Source organism: Brachyhypopomus gauderio, chromosome 7 (assembly GCF_052324685.1).
Source record: "Brachyhypopomus gauderio isolate BG-103 chromosome 7, BGAUD_0.2, whole genome shotgun sequence".
Taxonomy (NCBI): Eukaryota; Metazoa; Chordata; class Actinopteri; order Gymnotiformes; family Hypopomidae; genus Brachyhypopomus; species Brachyhypopomus gauderio.
This window is the reverse complement of record NC_135217.1, coordinates 2120615-2140830: the sequence shown is the minus strand read 5'-3', so window position 1 is coordinate 2140830 and position 20216 is coordinate 2120615. Positions and strand designations below refer to the sequence as shown.

The window sequence follows — 20216 nt, the reverse complement described above, 5'->3', positions numbered from 1 at the left end:
AAGATAAAAACTCACCACCACAAATAGGTAAGAGGTAGAAATATCCATATGGGAGTTGTAGGTTGTTGCTTAAGATGCCCTTAATATATAACAAGTGATTTTATGATCTTATGATGGACAGTTTTAAAGCTATTGAAATTATAAGATAAAAACTCACCACCACAAATAGGTAAGAGGTAGAAATATCCATATCGGAGTTGTAGGTTGTTGCTTAAGATGGCCTTAATATATAACAAGTGGTTTTTTGATCTTATGATGGACCGTTTTAAAGCTATTGAAATTATAAGATAAAAACTCACCACCACAAATAGGTAAGAGATAGAAATACCCATATCTTAGTTGTAGATTGTTGTTTAGGATGCCCTTTATGTAATACAACTAGTTTGGTGCTCTTATGATGGACCACTTAAAAGCTATTGAAATTCTTAGATTAAAACTCACCACCACAAAGAGGTAAGAGGTATAATATCTGTGTTGTAGATTGTTGCTTAGGATGCACTTTATGTAGTAGAACTTGATTGATGCACTTATGATGCACCATTTAAAAGCTATTAAAATTATAAGATTAAAACTCACCACTACAAACAGACAATAGGTAGAAATAGCCATATCTGAGTTGTAGGTTGTTGCTTAGGATGCCCTTTATATATATAAGAACTTGTTTCGTGGACTTATGATGCACCGTTTAAAAGCTATTGAAATTCTTAGACTAAAACTCACCACCACAAATAGGAAAGAGGTAGAAATACCCATATCTGAGTTGTAGGTTGTTGCTTAGAATGCCCTTTATTTAATACAACTTGATTGGTGCACTTATGATGCACTGTTTAAAAGCTATTGAAATTCTTAGATTAAAACTCACCCCCACAAAAAGACAAGAGGTAGAAATATATGGAAGAAAAATAGTTCCATCGGATTTTGAATTCGTATTTGAAGCACTGAATTTGTTTGCCCTTGAATTTGAAGCTCTGAATTTTTTTTGCACTGAAATTATGCATCTGAATTTTGTTGCCTTTGAATTTAATGCTTATTAAAATACAATGAAAAAAAATTCGGGCGTTAAAAAATTCAAAAGATTTTTTTTCAAGTTGCTCGAATTCGATTGGTCAAATTTGGCTCACAAAATACGCGTGCAAAATTTCGCGTGCTAAAATACGAGTTCAAAGATATTCAGAGTAAACATCCGGGACACAAAGGATGAGCAATCGATTCAAGACTCCAATCGAACCAAATCCAACCAATCACCCTCCACTGGTCACGGCGCTGTTTGAAGCCACAGGCGGAGAGAGAGTGAGTTATGTCGGCGCACGGGATCGGCTCCTCTTCGGTGAGTGTATTTACTCCTTTATTTGTCTATTGTGGTGTTTTTAAGATTCAGTAAGATACAGTAAACGACGTGTTGCACATCAGAGGTTTGCGCTGGACTGATCTTTTTTTTTAACTCGCTATGTAGTCAACATAGCTGCGTATGTGTGTGTCCGTCAGTCCACACTGTGCTTTATGATATTATATTGATCATAAAATCATTACATTCGTTTATTACTTCCTTACCAGTCGAGTAGTTTACAGTTGTTTTCAACTGTCTCCGTGGGGTAATGGTTAGTGACGAAAGCTTCGGACAAAACGGGCCTGGGTTCGATACCCGCGACTGATGAGCGATTTGTTATAATTAATATTTTTTATTCATTTATATATATACTGGACCGGTGCCAGGACATATTCAGTGGGGGTGGCGGCGTGTGACGATTGTTGAGCGAGCGAGGGGGCGGTAGCAATAGTAAAATAAATGGGTCTTATTATTTAAATTGAGGGGGCGGGACACCTCGCCTGAGGGGGCGACGCCCTTTTTTGAAGTAGAAGTTTCAGAACTTGAGTGCAAGTTGTTTTGTTATTTTTAATACAAGGTATTTCAGTTTGATCATATTCCAGGATTAAAAGGCTGTGGTGAAGTCTATGGGTCGTTGTAACAAGCATCTACTATGATGTTCTCCATTACCTTGAAGGAGAGGGCTCAACATTTCCAACATCACACACATCTTCTGTTGCCACTATGTGTTCCTACCATGCCTGCAGGAAGACCTAGATACTTTTTGTAGTGGTTGGGACAATCATCCAATAAGAACAGAGAGCCACATGACCCCTAATCAACTGTGGGTGCTGGGTCATTCACATCACCCAATTCCTGCAGCAGATAGCACAGAGGTACATGAAAGTGTAATATGATTTTAACAAATAGTGTGGTTTATGTATAAAGTTTGGAAGTGGCTATTTTATCCACATAAGTGTATACAACTTATTTGTAGGGAATGGAGATTCCCAATATTGAGTGGGACAACAACGGACTTCCCATTGATGACCACTCAAAAATCATTGTCCCTCACACAGAATGCCCACTGACAGATGAACAGATGACAGCTTTGAGAGATGCAGTTAACATAGGAGCTGCATCCCAGTCCTCTGGCTGTGATCTTTACATTTCTGCTGTCCAGTTTTGTGAGAATTTCCTGTCTATTTGAAACAACTGGTCTGAGAATTGGAATAAAATAACACATCTTTACAAAGTTAAGACCATATGAATGAAAAATTAATGGCAAATTTTGTCATCAGTTTTAGTTTGAGTAATAAAAAAAACAATAAAAAAACTGAGATGCAGCTTCATTACTTTTTTAAATTATTTACAGTGTAGGAGACATTGCAGTAAATGGATACAATCAAAAGTTGTTTGATTGCCCAATTTTGTTATTCTGATGTTTGACATAAAGGTAAAAATTATACACCACAGAAAATAAAACTAATTAAAACTCATGCTTGACTCACTTTCATTTTATTAAGAGTTGAAGTTTTCAAAAATGATATCAAACATAACAGAGTTAGTCAAATTCCCTTCTGCCCCTTTTGGAAAAAGCAAGGCCACTGTCAGGTCGTCGAGTGAGCACTGTCCACATTGGGGATTCTTTAATCCCTCGTCTAATGCCCGGTTCACACTACACGACTTTTCAGTCGTCAGGTTTTTGTGCCGTCCGCACTACTATGACTGATCGGCGACGCGGGCTCACGAATTACACGACTGGGGAAATGGGGAATCGCCGACTCATCTGGCTGCCGTCCAAAAACACGAGAACACGAAAACGAAACTCTCGCCAGAACCAGCAACACCACATAGAAGAAAAAAACAATGTACATGTACTCCACATTTTCGTTATTATAATTTTTTTTACCGTTTAAACACTCCATAGTCCCAAGTTGCCAGAATTATTTCATCTCTCCGTTGCAGTGAACATAGATATAATCAATCGCACTATTTCTCCAGTGCTGTCACAATAACTTAAACACAGTGTTGTAGTAAAGTTGTAAGAAAGGTGAAGAGTTTGTGTGTTTGCTGGGTTACTGTTTTGAAAGCATTCTTGAAAGTTTTTTACATTCTTCAGAGATATCTTCAGCGGTGCCGCGGTTCTCTCTCCGCGTTCCCATTGGCTGTAGCTAGACGCTGCTGCCGACTCTCAGTCGCCGACTGATATTAAACATGCTAGATATCTGCCGGTCGTCTGCGACGAGTCGGCGACGGCTCGGCGAGCGTCTTTCAGCAGTTCACACGAGTGATCGCCGATTTGCCTCCGACCACAGTTTCTGTCGCCGATCAGTCGGCGACTGAAAAACCAGCCTAAAATCGTGTAGTGTGAACCGGGCATTAACTGCTTGATCTGTCTTGTGACACGTCCAACTACCTGTTTAGAGTAATAAACAGAAGAGAAAATGAAAAAATAAATTCCTTATCCAAAAGTAAACTCAGAGAGAAAGATTTTATACATATAATAATAATTTTAAAAAACAAATCGCTCGTCAGGTCCGTTTTGTCCGAAGCTCTCGTCACTAACCATTACCCCACGGAGACAGTTGAAAACAACTGTAAACTACTCGACTGGTAAGGAAGTAATAAACGAATGTAATGATTTTATGATCAATATAATATCATAAAGCACAGTGTGGACTGACGGACACACACATACGCAGCTATGTTGACTACATAGCGAGTTAAAAAAAAAGATCAGTCCAGCGCAAACCTCTGATGTGCAACACGTCGTTTACTGTATCTTACTGAATCTTAAAAACACCACAATAGACAAATAAAGGAGTAAATACACTCACCGAAGAGGAGCCGATCCCGTGCGCCGACATAACTCACTCTCTCTCCGCCTGTGGCTTCAAACAGCGCCGTGACCAGTGGAGGGTGATTGGTTGGATTTGGTTCGATTGGAGTCTTGAATCGATTGCTCATCCTTTGTGTCCCGGATGTTTACTCTGAATATCTTTGAACTCGTATTTTAGCACGCGAAATTTTGCACGCGTATTTTGTGAGCCAAATTTGACCAATCGAATTCGAGCAACTTGAAAAAAAATCTTTTGAATTTTTTAACGCCCGAATTTTTTTTCATTGTATTTTAATAAGCATTAAATTCAAAGGCAACAAAATTCAGATGCATAATTTCAGTGCAAAAAAAATTCAGAGCTTCAAATTCAAGGGCAAACAAATTCAGTGCTTCAAATACGAATTCAAAATCCGATGGAACTATTTTTCTTCCATAGAAATACCCATGTTAGAGTTGTAGGTTGTTCTTTAGGGTGCACTGTGGGTAAAATAACTTGTTTAGCGGTCTTATGATGGACTGTTTAAAAGCTATTGAACTTATAACATTAAAACTCACCACCCCAAATAGACAAGAGGTAGAAATACACATATAAGGGTTGTAGGTTTTTGTTTAGGATGCCTTTAATATATAAGAACTTGTTTTATGGTCTCATGATGGTCTGTTTAAAAGCTATTGAAATTATAAGATAAAAACTCACCACCACAAATAGATAAGAGGTAGAAATACCCATATCTGTGTCCATTGACTGAGAGTCAACAGCAGCGTCTAACTTCATACAACTTTACTACAACACTGTGTTTAAGTTATTGTGACAGCACTTGAGAAATAGTGTGATTGATTATATCTATGTTCACTGCAACGGAGAGATGAAATAATTCTGGCAACTTGGGACTATGGAGTGTTTAAATGGTAAAAAATAATAATAATAACGAAAATGTGGAGTACATGTACATTGTTTTTTCCTTCTACGTGGTGTTGCTGGTTCTGGGAGAGTTTCGTTTTCGTGTTCTCGTGTTTTTGGACGGCAGCCAGATGAGTCGGCGATTCCCCAGTCGTTCCCCAGTCGTGTAATTCGTGAGCCCGCGTCGCCGATCAGTCATGTAGTGTGAAAGCCACAACAACTGAAAGACTCGCGATTACAGCACAACCAGTCGTGTAGTGCGGACGGCACAAAAACCTGACGACTGAAAAGTCGTGTAGTGTGAACCAGGCATAACAGAGGTCCACCCAGATAGCAAAGGAACATTGAATCAATGTTGATTTTGGGTTTTTTTGGTTGGTTTTGGTTGATGACCATAAATCAACTATAAATCAATATTGTTATTGGGTTGAAGTCTTAACTGTGATTCAACATTGAAAAGATGACATTGAATCAACATTTTGATTGGTTATGATCAACAACGCAATGCAATTACTTGACCTATATCGTATGTAAAATGTGTACACACATACGTACACATTAAATTATATATATATATATATATATATATATATATATATATATATATATATATATATATATATATATATAATTGAATTTGAGCAAGCAACACAGAAAATTAAATAAAATACATGAAAAGACTGGGGCAAAATTTTCCCCTTCCTTTTCAATATAAGGACATTTATATAAAGTTTTTAGAATTAAGAAAAGACATACTGCCATCTACTTGCATTGTGCAAGACACAGCATTTGCACATATATAAAAGCCTATTTTTGCCATGTAAAATATAAAAAAAATCTATTTGTTTTGATTATAAAGTGAATTTCTATGTCATTATTTAGAGATATTCTCATTATTTAAGTTATTATTTTGAGTCACTATCAAAGGTACAATATATATTAGTGGTATAATAAATAAAATGTATTTAATAAATGCTGGTGAGTGGACCAGTCACATCAACAGCCTCTACGCACATGCCCCTCCCCTTTGGAGCTGGCCTTCTGGAATTTTCCACAGAACAGAGGAGCGCGCGTCGTGACAGGTAGGTAACGGCTGTTTAGGCTAGCTTGCCATCTTTTCTTTAGTAATTTTAGTAATTTAAATTCTAAAAGAATAATTAATATGAATTTTTTTCTTTAGCCTTAGTTTACCAGTGTCGAAAAGCAGACGTTAAACATTAGTTTGCTAGCTAACTAGCTAGTTTGCTAACTAGCGAATGCTAGCTAACTAGCTTGAATAGCCTCATTTTAGCTACGAGCTATAAATGTCATTTCTTCATATCTGCTTCAGATACTTGAGGGTAACTAGCTGTATAGCTAGCTAGGTACATAACTCTGTGTTCACCGTATGATAGTTTAAGAATATAGTCACATACAAATAACCATTTGTAAAATCTGCCGAACGTGTATTTTGTTTGAAAATCAGCCGATACCGATCTTTCCATCTCTAATATTAAATATAGTGTTTCATTTGCAGGGTAAATAACTAAAATGCTATTTACCAGAGAAACTCAATACATTTGAATATCATCAAAAAGTGAATTTATTACATTGTACAGTTAATACAGAAATGTTGGCACTCCATAACACAAAAATGCTGGGCTTCTCTAACACCTCAGTTCAAGAAGCTGCCACACTGATGTAGTAACTCATGTAAAAGGAGCCCCGACCAAGTATTGAGTGTATATATGTAACGGAGTTAAAAATGTGCCTAGCGATTTATGAATTAATTCAGCCAAAATTGCAAGGTGTCAGTCCGTCAAATCTAATTGTTTCTTTTCTTTCTAACATTTCATTGTTCATTACAAGTTGTATACTTCTGTTATACAATAACAACCTCCTGCCAGTCAGCTACGTAACTACTTTCGCGCGTTTTGTTCCTCTGGCTTTCCGCATTCTGGCAGAATTTTAGAACATCGCCAGAGGTGAGTCGTGAAAATGAGCGCCAGAAATGATTTCACCATTTCAAGTCAGATAATAATTTAATAACTTATAGGTTTAATACATGCTCTTCTTTAACATTAGTAGCATCGAACCAATATGAGATTTTTCTGTGTAGCGAAGCGTTTTGATTGTTTAAAACCTTCGAGACTTAACCACGCTATGCTAGCGGACTCCGCCATTGAAATCACTCACTAGACAAATGTTTTTATTGCCAGAGAGAGGGTACGAAAGCCGCATCTAAGTGGTGTTACTGCTGATTGTGTGCAGGTATGTTGTAAAGTGTCTGTATTTTGTTTCACAATTATTCCTTGAAATATTATCCATTCCGGGCTAGTCAACGGAGCTATGTAAAAAGAACGGCACGTTGTCTTAAATCACTATACGATCACGTAGCGTTGTATTTTCTTTTCATGTCTGAGTAGTAATGCCTACCGTCACTTCGGTGGCGTAGCGTTCAAGTGTGTATGTGGACATGAGTACATATCGAGGGTATGTGCATTCTGGCAGAATTTTAGAACATCGCCAGAGAGAGAGGGTACGAAAGCCGCATCTAAGTGGTGTTACTGCTGATTGTGTGCAGAAATAAAGACCGACTGCCCGGGAAGAGAGTTGTCTGTGTCCTTCATCTGACACACACTTCGTCGCGCTGTTACTGCGCGTCCATTATGCTGGCGTAATACGTCCGTCACACTGGTGCCGTGACTTCTCGGATCTCAAGATCAGCTCTACGCAGATCGCCGTGTGGTTGCAACGCAGGACGTGAGGACTGGAGTCAATCATCTAGCCGGTCAGGTTGTGTCGGTTGATCGAGGGACTGTTTGCCTCCATACCTTGTTGTTGAAAATTTTAGATTGTTGAAGGTTTATATTTATAGTAATATTTTTTTTTTGTTAAATATATTGAAAAAAAAGGACATTTATTGTACAGTACATGTAACATTTCAAGCTGTGTATTGCTATTAGCCCTCGTTTTCATCCTTTTTTTTTGTTGTTGTTCTTACTGTTTATTACTGCTACGTCGTTTCCTAAATTTGTGACCATGTCTCAGGATTCCTTGCCAGGGCCTCAGAGCGATGCGGTGTATAGTCCCTTTGTTCCAAGGGGGAGGGGTGCTTTGTTTTACGGTTTGGAAGATAGTGGTGTTGGCCCCAGTGCTTTTCATGGTTGTGGAGTAGGTTCCTCAGGTTCGAAGACTGAGGGTGCCAGAGGCGTTTGCCGTAGTCAGGACTCTGGTATTTCACGAGCAGGACAGTTCTTGAGAGAGGGCCCACACGCTTCCACACCCAGTAATGATGGAGCTGATTCGGCGCTGCATCAACTCACTGACATGGTAGGCCAACTAGGTGTCCAGATAGGCGAGTCTATTGTATCTAAGCTTATGTCAGCAGGTGTCATTAACACTAGTAGCTCCCCACACAATGCTTCACAAGGGAATACAAGCACTGAGGGATTTTCTGACACAAATAGCACTAGTCATGCAGCGCCCCAACTGTCTGTGCATGTCGTGTCGGAAAAAGAACCGCTCAGATTTAGAGGGGATGGCTCTGATAATTTTTCTGTCTGTGAATGGATTGACATGACAAAAGCTTTCCTAAGAAAACAGAAGTGCCCAGTTTCTGATCAGGCTGAGGAGATTATGAGCCGGTTGGTAGGCAAAGCCAAGGATGTTGTAAAAATCGGCTTGCGTTGTGATGATTCGTTGGATGTACGACAGAACCCAGAGATTATTTATACTCTACTCCTGCGATATTTCAGTGATGCTCCATCCTGTCTACCCCTAGCCGATTTTTACTCCACACTGCCCAAACCTAGGGAGAATCCAGTTGATTACTGGATCAGACTAAACAAAGCTGCTGATCTAGCTGATGAAGGCCTACGCAGACAAGGTCGGAGAATGGACAATATCAGTGAAGAAGTAGCCCGAATGTTTGTTAAACACTGTCCTGATCCAGAGTTATCCTTGACGTTTAGATGCAAGCCGATTAGTGACTGGACTGCAAAAGACATACAAAAGAGGATAGATGAATACCGGCGTGAGCAGAGGGCAAACACAAGTCACGATGGAGTCCCTAAGTTCAAAAGTCATACCATGGCGCTTCATGGACAGCCTTCATGCTCCCAGACGCACGAGTCTCATGCCATTAGTCAGCTGACTGGACCATGCTCGGCCAACACCCTACCGTGCCTGGCCACTGTCCCTACCCAAACTCACTGCCATGTTCCTTATTCCCAGCAGGCTCCTCACCTAGCCCAAAATGCTCTCCAGTCAGAGGAGATGATGTTGAGTCGTATGATGGGTATGCTGGAACAAGTGCTGGACAAGGTGCAGCAGCGGGCTAATCCCCTTCCTAGGAATGAGGTTAGATCTCATCCTAATTCAGCTGATAGGGCATGTCTAGTTTGCAAACTGAAGACTCATACCACGAAGGCCCACTGTCTCAAGGAAAGGTTGTGCTTTAGATGCTTCGCCCCTGGTCATTCTCGCAGTGAATGCGGTAATAGGGTTTCCTCTCAGACAACCTCGCGTGAGGGAAACTAGCCGACCTGTATGTGGAGGGAGGCCGTACAGGTGTTCATGGGAACTCCCGCGAGAGAGGACTCGATGCAGAGATGATTTACGAGACGGCAAGACTAAGCTCACATGATGTTATTTTCCAGAACACGTGTGTAGTTGGTAGAAGTGACAGCCTATTCTATACGCCTGTAATTATTGGAAGGAAGCTCACCTTAGGAGCAATGCTAGACAGTGGCTCTATGGCCTGCACCATGAGTGAGGCGGTAGAGCTGAGACTCATTGACGCTGGACTGTTATGCGTGCAGGACAAATTTGACACAGATATCATGCTTGTGGGTTGCGGGGGTGCACAAGTGAAGGCCAAGTCTGTTTATAATATTGAAATGGAAGTGTATGGCTGTGAGATGGTCGTTCCTACTTTGGTTGTCCAAGGCCAGCACGATGACTTGATCTTGGGGACTAATGTGATAAAGCACGTGCTTCGTCAGTCTAAAAAATGTGCCAACTATTGGGCAGCTATGTCGTCCCCATCCTCCAATACAGACCCAGAATCTGAACAGTTCCTGTCAATGTTAGCGGGCCTGCATCGCTGGAGAGGTGATACGATTCCTGATAAGGTCGGGACAGTCAGAGCCAATTCCGCTATGTGTCTTGACCCCGGCAAGGAGTATCTTGTTTGGGGTAGATTGCCTAAGACGTCCGTAGTGTCCCCAGGCAGTGCTGTGCTGACTGAGCCCTCCTCTTCCCATTCGGTCCCTAGACACATTTTAGTAGCAAGAGTTGTCACAACTCTTTGGGGAGATGGATCGGTTCCTCTCAAACTCATTAACATGTCAGACCACCCAGTGACGATTAGACGCAATGCAAAGCTTGCCGATGTGTTCCCATGCATGGCATTGGAAGACATGGATGATGCTAATCCAGAGCGTTCTGCTGCTTCACTAATGTGCTGCCCTCAGGCGGCCTCAAACATTCCTACAGTGAGTGGCCTGACAAATTCAAGCAATGCACGCGAGAGACTCCAGCAAATTGGACTGGGTGGACTGGATGTTTCCTCCTGTGATGTGTCTGAGCAGTGTAAGTCTCAACTCGCTGACCTCATTCTACGCTATGAGGATGTCTTCTCTCGTCACCACCTCGACTGTGGGGAATCCAGGGGATTCGTGCACAGGATTCACCTCTCTGACCACAAGCCGTTTCGCCTCCCGTTCAGGAGGGTGCCGCCTAGTCAGTACCAGGAGTTACGCAGGGTCCTGAATGAGATGGAGGAGCGTGAAATAATCCGCAAGTCGACCAGCGAATACGCATCTCCTCTGGTGCTGGTCTGGAAGAAGAACGGAGATTTGCGTGTGTGCACAGACTTCCGGTGGCTTAATAAGAGGACCTTGAAAGATGCACATCCCCTCCCTCATCAGGCAGATTGCCTGGCTGCGCTTGGGGGCAATTCTCTGTTCAGCACGATGGACCTCACTTCGGGATTTTATAACATGCCGCTTCATGAGGAGGATAGAAAGTATTCAGCTTTCACCACACCAATGGGGCTGTATGAATACAATCGCCTTCCCCAAGGGCTCTGTAACAGTCCTGCAAGCTTCATGCGGATGATGATGAGCATCTTTGGGGATCAGAATTTCATGAGCCTACTGTGCTACTTGGATGATTTACTGGTTTTTGGTCCAAATGAGACAGTTGCTCTTGAACGTTTAGAGCTAGTGTTTACCAGACTACGTATTCATAATTTGAAGCTGGCTCCCAAGAAATGTTTCTTTCTCCGGAACTCTGTTAAGTTCCTTGGACATATAATTAATGTGGAAGGTGTCTCCACTGACCCTGAAAAGGTTGAGAGTGTCGCAAAGCTGACCAGTGCTGACCTTATGGAGCAGGATGGCGTAACGCCCTGCCAGAGACGTGTTAGATCTTTCCTTGGTGTTGTCAATTATTACCAACATTTCGTGCCGAATTTCTCTTCCATAGCCAAGCCGCTATTTGAACTGCTATCTGGCCAAAAGAGAAAGTATAGAGGTGCACGTAAGCCTGAGCGAATGTCTCCTTCAAGAAGGCTTAAACCAACAGACTGGACGCCCGAGTGCCAGCAGGCGTTTGATAAGCTGAGAGAATCACTTGTTGATACAGCAGTCCTGGCTCACCCCGACTTCAGCCGCCCATTCTTGTTGTCAACCGATGCATCGCAGGATGGCATAGGCGCTGTGCTGTCACAGGTGCAGACTGACTGTAGTAGTGCCAGACCTATAGCGTTTGCAAGTAAATCATTGTCGCGGTCTCAGAAAAATTATCCAGCCCACCGATTGGAATTCCTAGCCCTGAAGTGGTCTATATGCGATAAATTTAGCCATTGGCTAAAGGGACACAAATTCACAGTTTTCACAGATAATAATCCGTTGACCCATATTATGTCAAAACCCAAACTGGACTGCTGTGAGCAGCGCTGGGTGGCTAAGCTGGCCTCATATAATTTTGACATTAAGTACATTCCAGGTCCCCAGAATGTTATTGCAGATGCCCTAAGCCGAGTGCCCTTTGTGAAGTCAAATGTGGGCTATAGACTATTGCATGAGCCATTTCCTAAAATTATCCTAGATGCCAACGTGGTGTCCAATGCCACAGTTCAGGATGCCTTCAGATGGTCAACTGACCTCCCGGACAAGCTACAGAGTTCACCGCAGAGAGTACCGTGTCTTAAGACCGTGAGCAATGATGATGTGTCCGCAGCTTTAAACTCTCATAAAGAGTGGGACACTGGTGTCAGATCTCGTGCCATCGAGGCTTTGAACCACTTACCTCAGATGGTCCACACAGGTCACGATGCCTTACCTGCCTACTCGGCAAAAGAGCTCCGTGAGGCTCAGGTCAAAGACAAGATCCTCTCCAGGGTACTGATGTACGTGGAAAGACGCCGCAGACCGTCTAGACGCGAGAGGGCGAGAGAGGCGATGCCGGTCCTGAGATACTTGAAACACTGGGAGAAACTCGTAGCCAGTGATGGGATTCTCTACAGGATATCCAGGGATCAGCTCTCAAAAACCAAACGTTTCCAGTTTGTTGTCCCAAGTTCGCTCAAAGACGAGGTCCTGAGAGGCATTCATGACCATGTGGGACACCAGGGTCAATTCAGAAGCCTCAGTTTAGCGAGGCAGAGATTCTTTTGGATACATCTGGACCGAGATGTGAGAGATTACGTCCGCCACTGCCATCGGTGTGTGGTTAGTAAAACCGCAGAGCCAGATGGTCGAGCACCTTTGGAGAACATTATTACATCACGACCGCTACAGCTGGTCTGTATTGACTTTTGGTCAGCAGAGAATTCTAACAACAAGTCTGTTGACGTGCTGGTCATCACTGACCACTTCACTAGGCTGGCGCAAGCCTTTCTCTGCAAAAACCAATCCGCCGAACAGGTAGCCAGAGTTCTGTGGGATAAGTATTTCTGCGTGTATGGCTTCCCAGAGAGGATTCATTCTGATCAAGGGGCCAGCTTTGAGAGCCAGTTGATCAGTGAACTACTCAAAGTTTCTGGAGTGAGAAAATCTCACACAACCCCCTATCACCCTATGGGTAACGGCAGTGTTGAGCGCTTCAACAGGACCCTTGGAAATATGATCCGAGCTCTTAGCCCATGCAAAAAGCTTGACTGGCATAGACGTTTGCAGACGCTTACATTCATGTACAATTGTACAGCCCATGAGACAACAGGATATGCGCCTTTTTATTTGATGTTTGGCAGGATCCCGCGTCTCCCTGTGGATGTCATGTTTAGAAGCGTCCTGCATGATCCAGTAGTGGCTGATTATGGCAAATATGTTGCATCTTTGTCAAATGTTCTCAAGGAGGCCATGCTGATTGCCCAAAAACATGCCTCGAAGGAACAGAGTCGCCATGCTGAGATCTATAATCGCAGAGTGAAGGGGCCGACGATTGAGGTGGACGATCGGGTGCTCTTGGCCAATAAGACAGAGAGGGGAAAAAGAAAAGTTGCAGATCGCTGGGAGTCAATAATTTACACTGTGGTAGACGCAAATCCCGAGACACACACATTTAAGATTCGCAACACAGTTACTGGGCAAGAAAGGGTGGTACATCGCAACTTGTTGTTGTTGGCGAACTTCCTGCCAATTGCTGAGGACAGTGTGCTGCCTGATTCATTATCATTTGACTCCAGTTCCGACCACAGTGACCACACTGCCCATCCAACAAGCACACTTCATGATGGTCCTCTTGACCGAAGTGTTGAGCAACCGAGTGGTGAACGACTTGCAGAGTGTGATCGCGTGACTGCGGCATGTAATGGTCTGCAGGGAGGCTTATGTGACTCTAATGGAAGAGCGACGCAGTGCCCGTCTGTGGGAAGCGGCGCGGACCCTATTCCTGAGCCTGAGGGAATCCAGGAGCACTCCAGCCCTGAAGGTAGAACCCTGAAATGGCTAGAGGAGTCACCACTAGCAGGTCCTGCCACTACCCCTGAGAGCAATATCAGTGCAAGTGACCATTCAGATTATTCAGGCACTGCAGCTTCCTTTGATGACGTCGCCTCTCTATTTACTGATCAGGAACCTCTTGGCCATACAGCCGATCAGCCTGAAACCTTGTCTGACTCGCACTCAGTAGTACCCGACACTCAGATTGAGGGCACACACACTTTCACAGTTGTCAGGTCTCGTTATGGTCGTATTGTCAGGCCAGCGAGCCGATTAATACACACTATGTCTAGGCAAGATGTCGTCAGTGATGCCAAAAATAATGTTAAGGCCGTTTGCAGGTCGATGTTTCAATTGTTCAGACATTAGGGAGCAAGTTATTGCTATTGTGCTCACTTTAGGGCTATGTTTTGTTCTATTTTTTTTTTCTCTTCTCTCCTTTCTTTTCCCGCCTGATTCTGCTATTAGAGTTGCTAATTTAGTTGACTGATAAGCGGCCTGATGGTGCATACTGATTGGGGTGGTGTGGGGTGTAGAAGGCATCCTACAGCCTGTGGTTGGCTTGAGAGACTGGCGCTCCTCTCTTGCCGCTTCGTCCTCATGGGACACTTTTGATAGTAGGCAGTCGGTTTTGACACGCCCTTTGGTACTGTGGTATTGTATGTAACCTGCGTATGTATTTGATGTTTACCATGTGCATGTAATTTTGGCAGAATTCAGTGGGGGTGGGTGTAACGGAGTTAAAAATGTGCCTAGCGATTTATGAATTAATTCAGCCAAAATTGCAAGGTGTCAGTCCGTCAAATCTAATTGTTTCTTTTCTTTCTAACATTTCATTGTTCATTACAAGTTGTATACTTCTGTTATACAATAACAACCTCCTGCCAGTCAGCTACGTAACTACTTTCGCGCGTTTTGTTCCTCTGGCTTTCCGCATTCTGGCAGAATTTTAGAACATCGCCAGAGGTGAGTCGTGAAAATGAGCGCCAGAAATGATTTCACCATTTCAAGTCAGATAATAATTTAATAACTTATAGGTTTAATACATGCTCTTCTTTAACATTAGTAGCATCGAACCAATATGAGATTTTTCTGTGTAGCGAAGCGTTTTGATTGTTTAAAACCTTCGAGACTTAACCACGCTATGCTAGCGGACTCCGCCATTGAAATCACTCACTAGACAAATGTTTTTATTGCCAGAGAGAGGGTACGAAAGCCGCATCTAAGTGGTGTTACTGCTGATTGTGTGCAGGTATGTTGTAAAGTGTCTGTATTTTGTTTCACAATTATTCCTTGAAATATTATCCATTCCGGGCTAGTCAACGGAGCTATGTAAAAAGAACGGCACGTTGTCTTAAATCACTATACGATCACGTAGCGTTGTATTTTCTTTTCATGTCTGAGTAGTAATGCCTACCGTCACTTCGGTGGCGTAGCGTTCAAGTGTGTATGTGGACATGAGTACATATCGAGGGTATGTGCATTCTGGCAGAATTTTAGAACATCGCCAGAGAGAGAGGGTACGAAAGCCGCATCTAAGTGGTGTTACTGCTGATTGTGTGCAGAAATAAAGACCGACTGCCCGGGAAGAGAGTTGTCTGTGTCCTTCATCTGACACACACTTCGTCGCGCTGTTACTGCGCGTCCATTATGCTGGCGTAATACGTCCGTCACATATACTGTAGCCTACATGCTTTTCAGTAGGCCAACATTTCTATATTAAAATCCTTTTTTATTGTTCTAATGTAATATGCCATCTAATATGTAATATGTGTTATGCCAAACTTAAACACTGGTTTTTTTATTACAATTTTTTTTCTTTTGTAACCCAGGTGGTGAAAAGAAGCACAGTAGAGATTCACAGGTTTGTTGTGTTGAACAGAGGTAAGTCTCACTATTGAAGTGTGATACATTGAATGATACAGCAAACAGCATGGCTTCTTACTGGTCAAAGAGACGGAAGGTAAATAGGGAAGTAAGCAGGATAGAGAACGAGATCTTGCAAGAGTTTAAAAAAACAGTTGAGACAGGACCACATGGGGGCGAAAGCTTCCAAACTGAAGAGCACAGGTTTGTGAATTTGGCTAGTGCAAATACTGTTGAAGCACATACACAGAGTTCACCTTCAAATGAAGCCAGCTCTGCCTGTGCTAGTGATGTCATGGCAGAGTCTGATGAACAATGTGCAGTTGGTAGCAGTTTCTCTAGTGAATTAGCTGGTGGTTCAGATGAAGATGAACCAAAGGACAATATGCTTTACATGAGCTTGAAACAGTGGGCAGCAAAGTTTTCAATTTCACTGGTTGCTCTTACAGCACTCCTGTGTATTCTGCAAGTGTTTCACCCAAAACTTCCACGTGATGGAAGGACACTCCTTGGCACACAAGCAAAGGTACCCACTCGTAAAATGGGAAACAGACAGTACTACCACTTTGGTTTAGAACAAGGGTTGCTCTCTAGATTAAAGTGTCTAGTTTTTCCTGCAGATGTCAACAAACTGAAACTGCAGTTCAACATTGATGGCCTTCCTTTGTTTAAAAGTTCTAGGCTACAGTTTTGGCCAATTCTTGGACTACTCGATTGTGATTACACCAGAACCCCATTTGTTGTTGGTATATACTGTGGAGCAGGGAAACCTGGAAGTGTCTTTGAGTTCCTAAAGGAATTTACAAAGGATTTGACACATGTTCTTACTAATGGCATTGTGTATTGTGGTAGATCTTTTCAGGTACTTCTTTCAGCTTTTGTGTGTGATGCTCCAGCTCGTGCTTTTGTCAAAAACGTGAAAGGCTGCAACGTGTCCAAGGTCAAAAAAAATTCAACGCCCCCTTTGTCGTCCCAACCTTTTGCACCTGCAGTTTTCAGTCTGAAGTAAAATGCAAGCCAACAATTGTTGAGTTCGGTTATATTTGGGAGTTCAGAACTGCAGAACACTAAACAAATTCAGAGGTGTCAATTCCAGGTTCAGAAAGTAAAAGTCCTGACCAGGACTTTGCTCAAGCTTGCTAGATTTTCTAATTAGTGCAATCCAAGTAAAATTAGTGGAATCAACACAATCCAAGAAGCCTGAGCAAAATCCTCGTGAGGACTTTTACTTTCTGAACCTGAAAATGACACCTCTGAACAAATTCATACAGCACAGTAAATGTAAATTTCTCACAGACCGACAGACACAATCAGTAAATAATTACTATTATTGTTGCTGATCAGTATCCAAGTCATACTCATGAATTGTTTATAGCCATAGTCAGTACTGCTCAGTCAGTAGTCTATAGAAGTGGCATAATCATCTATTACATCATCAAACTCCAGACTGTCAACAATGTTATTTTCAGTGCAAAGTAGAGAGAGTGCATTCATTTGAGTTGGAACCATTGTGGTGTGTACAGACATGAGATAATGTTTAATGGTTTGCTCAAGCTGAGAAAAAATTTCAAAAACAGAACAGTGAACAGTAAATCCTTTTACCTTCCACACCTCATGTGAGCCAGCAACACTTGTGGCATTCATATAAAATATAACTAAGGATCAGGATATTATATTGGTGTTATAAACTACAAGAAATGTACTAGTATTACTGGCACTGGTATACTGTCACTCTTACTGGTTTTATTCAATTTCATAATATATTTTGTAGTGCCCATTGTAGTGAACCATTTGCTATTTGAATGAATTGCTAAGAGACTGAACGTAACCTGAAAGTGTTATTTTTTTTATTGTCTGCTTTTAGCTGCAGCCTGCCAACAACATAAAGGTTTGACCTTGCTGACCTTCTCAGATGTTGTTATGAAGTGGCTGCGCTATGCACCCGAAAGAGAAGGTGGCATTCCCAGGAAGAAGAATTGAAACAGTGTCAGATGATGAACGTCTGAAGGTTTCTTTTTTTTTTTTTGTATGTTTTCATCTTAAATTCTGAACCACACCACGTGAAGATTGTTTACTTGTGTTATATAAAATGTTGGTTTGGTTAGTAAAATAAAGCAATGTAATTCAACTGAGTTGTGTTTTGAGTTTTACTTTGTGGAGGAGAGGGTATTTTTATATATAAAATTGTTTTATGGCTTGACTCAACATTGAATCACCTAAAAAAACATGTAATCAATTGTACTGCATTTAAATTTTGATTGATAGAGTTGATTTTGTGTTTGCCCAAGTTGTTTATTCAACATTTATTGAATGTTGGACAGAACATGCAGTTTCAATGCTGAATCAACATCAGAAATCAATGTTGATTCAATATTGAATGAGTGTTGATTCTGTGTTGGCCTCGGTTGTTTATTCAACATTTATTCAATGTCGGACATAACGAGCAGTTTCAATGGTGAATCAACATCAGAAATCAATGTTGATTCAATGATAATGACTGATGTTGATTCAATATTGAATCAATGTCATTTTGCTATCTGGGCAGTGATCCCCAGTCAGAGCCACATTTGTGGCGCTCTTCACAATAACCTGTTTTACTTCCCTTTCCTCATCATACAGCTGCTGGATTTTCTTCGACATTGTCTTTCTGGACGGTAGTTCGTAACTTGCATCAGTTGACGCAATGTGCAGCGCTTCTTGTAAGCCTTTATCCTCGACCACAGAGAGCGGACAACACTGCAAATAATGTGACGCGTCATGTATAAACGCGTGATAGCAGATAAGTTATCATTACGGACCTGCGCGTTAGCCCCAACATGTTTTGCGTTGAGGTGGTAACGAAGGGTGAAAGTGCTCCTGTGATAAGCGAACTCCTTCCTACAAAGTGCAAATAACACTATTTTTGTTTGTACTTCCATCTGGAAGTTTCTTATATTTAAATTTCCCATCCACCAGCGTAGCCTCTTCAGTCATCTCCATCATGCTCATTTTATTGTGCGTCCATATAATCTGTACGTCTAGAACTCGTGCACTGAGAAACATTCCACGGTGCAAAAGTGTCTCATGCGTTAAAATGCGTTAATATTTTTAGTGCGTTAATTTTCCTGTAATTAATTAATCGAAATTAACGCGTTAAAGTCCCACCACTAATGTTGTTGTATAGGATGTACTTAATGTAATACAACTTGTTTGGTGCTCTTATGATGGACCATTTAAAAACTATTGAAATTATTAGACAGAAACCCACCACCACAAATAGATAAGAGCTAGAAATATCCATATCTGAGTTGTAGGTTGTTGTTTAGAATGCACCTTATGTAATACAACTTGACTGGTGCTCTTATGATGCACCGTGTAAAAGCTATTAAAATAAGATAAAAACTCACCACCACAAATAGACAAGAGGTAGAAATACACATATAAGCGTTGTAGGTTGTTGTTTAGAATGCCCTTATTATATTAGAACTTGTTTGGTGGTCTTATGATGGACTATTTAAAAGCTATTGAAATAATAAGACAAGAATTGACTACAACAAATAGATAACAGCTATGAATACCCAACTCTGATATATAGACTGTTATTTAGGATGCACTTTGTCTAATAAAACTTCTTTGGTGCTCTTATGATGGTCTATTGAAAAGCTATTGAAATTATTGGAAAAAAAAAAACAGTGTGCACAGTGCTCTGGGGCCTTTAATACCGCCACTTGCATCCGTGTTAACCGTGTTAATGTAATTTGTAGACGGTGCCTTAGACGGTTACAAGATTACATTTTAAATAAAATGTTGTCTACAACTTAAAATATGTATATTCCTGGCGTAAACAAAGTTGTAGGTATTTGTTTTGTTTGGCAGAAATAAGAATTTGCACATTTTGGCACTTTTGCTGATACTGTCTTAAAATTATTGAAGAAAGAATTCCGAATATGCGAATATGCGAATATGCGAACGTGAAACCAACTTTACCGCAGTCTAACACAAAGACCCCGGTTGTTGTGATGGAGAATTTCCACTACACAGTCCTGGTCAGATGGTGAATCTTCCTCTAAGGAAGGTGAGTTCGTGCTGGAAATCTTTAACTATTTCAATTTTGATTGACACCTTGTCAGTCAACATTCTTTGTGTCCCGTCACTTCTGTCAGGTTTTGCCTACATCTCGTTTAGCCCCTCCTGTCTTTCAGGCTTGTCTTTGTTTTTACTTTCCATGTCTCGTTCTGTTGATCACGCCCCCTTGTGTAACTCCGCCTCCCTGTAATATACTAATTTTCAATGAGCCTAAACCATAATAAGCCTTCTGTTTCAAAACAGGAAATCACAATAGACCCAAGTACCTTCATGCATTAATGTGTAATGTGAGTTCAAGCTTCACAC

At 41.6% G+C, this 20216-nt stretch overlaps 1 protein-coding gene across 1 annotated transcript in view; it reads left to right on the top strand.

Annotated features, from left to right (window-relative positions):
• The first annotated feature begins 290 nt into the window (after positions 1 to 290).
• Positions 291 to 20216, top strand: part of LOC143518418 (uncharacterized) — a 44518-nt gene continuing 24592 nt past the window's right edge. Inside the window, exon 1 of the mRNA XM_077010898.1 lies at positions 291 to 311. The gene's annotated coding sequence lies outside the window, so the exon portion shown is untranslated. The remainder of the gene's footprint in view (positions 312 to 20216) is intronic.